This window comes from Cricetulus griseus, chromosome 8 (assembly GCF_003668045.3).
Source record: "Cricetulus griseus strain 17A/GY chromosome 8, alternate assembly CriGri-PICRH-1.0, whole genome shotgun sequence".
In the NCBI taxonomy this organism is placed as follows: Eukaryota; Metazoa; Chordata; class Mammalia; order Rodentia; family Cricetidae; genus Cricetulus; species Cricetulus griseus.
Window position 1 is genome coordinate 61186706 of NC_048601.1, and position 1767 is coordinate 61188472.

Consider the following 1767-nt stretch of genomic DNA (forward strand, 5'->3'; position numbering starts at 1 on the left):
TGGGGATGTAATTCAATGAGGCAGTTATGTTTCAGTACTGAAAAGCAGCAGCATTTGTCAACTTTGGCCATGTGGTTCTGTCTTTAGAGTCAAGGACACAAGACAAGGATTATAGAAGATTCTTATTCTTCTGAGACCAAGGAAAGGTGCAGAGGCCAGGCATGTATCAGGAGTGTCCCTGAATGAATCCCCAGAGAGGCCACTTAATGAAGCTATAAATTTGAAGCCTGTCTACTCCGTTTATTGAACAGTAAAAGAGCCTTGAAAATAGTATCAGGTGGGTCTTTATTAAGTATGGAAACACTAATTTGTAAAGAATGCGCAATAGGGCAAACACACTTACTTTGAGAATTCTATTTCACAGATTCAGACTCTTTACAAACAATATTGGTAGAAACACATGGTTGTGGTGTCTGGCTGGAAAGAGCTTAGTGACTGCGTTTCAGTAGACAGCAACCCCAGGATGTTTTGGTTTAGCCCTGGAGCACTGTGAGAGGAAGCGCTAGACCTTGCTGACAGTAATAGGTTGCAACTTCATCACCTCAACAGGGTGGATGGTGAGGGTGAAGTCTGTCCCAGACACACTGCCACTGAACATGGAAGGAATCCCAGATGCTAGGTTGGATGAATCCTAGATGAGGAGTTTGGAGAGCTGTCCTGGTTTCTGTTGATAGCAGTTCATAAGAGGAATACCAACTGTATTGACACTCTGGCTGGCTCTGCAGGAGATGATGGCACTTTGCCCTGGAGACACAGTCAAGGAAGCTGGAGATTAATCAGCACAATTCCCCCAGTAGAACCTGTGGTGATGAGCACATATTGCTGTCACACATATACTAATATCTCCCCAATGTAAAGCCATCATATATGTAGAACATGTAACAACAGTCATGAACTATACTCTGAGAAACATAAAATAAAATGGAAATTTAAAACCAATTAAATGCCATAATTTCATTGATCAGGATACCAAGTCATAAAATTCAATAATGGCCACAGTGGATTTTCCCAATATTACAGTCTCTCACCTGGAACACCGAGCAACAGTACCCACAGCAGAAGAGCAGCTGACCCCATCTCTGAGACCTGGACTAGAGGCTGTTTCCTGGGTCCTAGCAATCAGCATTTAAAGATGGCTGAACAATCTGCACTGTAGCTAATGTCTCAATATGCAGATCAGGCCAGAAGAGCTTGACTTAGTGCTCACAGGATACCTGCTCTTGTGTCACCCCATGGCAATTAGGATTAGCAAAGAATCCCCTTGAGTATTTTAGTGTATCCCAGGTGATTTTGTAACAGGCCCTGTGGAATCATCATGTTCTGTTACTGAGAGGTTTCATGTGGGGAGAGCACTGTCATTGCTCTGCTGTAAAGGGTGTGAGTTGCAAGAGCACTGTGATCCCTCAGAATTAAACTTTTATTTATTTGTACTTTATGTGTATTGCATTTTGTCTGCATCTATGCCTGTATATAGTGTGTGTGTGTGTGTGTGTGTGTGTGTGTGTGTGTGTGTTTGTATGGGAACCTGTAGCCATGCCTACTTAGGGGTTGGATACAGGTCTGCCTGACCCCACCTATGAGGGTGTAGTCAGGGTGAGGTAGAGTAAGAGTTTCAGTTGGCTGAGTTTCACTTTCAGTTTTCACCTTTTTCGGCTTGCAGTACATACAGACTGCTGCCAAGCTGGCTTGCTAGGTCGCTCTGTAACTAAGGCTATTCCCTATTAAATACCCTTATATTCCTACTTGGCTCCATATTGGTAATATCCC

The 1767-nt window shown here is 43.3% G+C and overlaps 1 pseudogene; it reads right to left on the reverse strand.

Moving 5' to 3' along the window:
* Positions 1-473: 473 nt before the first annotated feature.
* Positions 474-1077, reverse strand: LOC118239301 (annotated as a pseudogene).
* Positions 1078-1767: the final 690 nt, after the last annotated feature.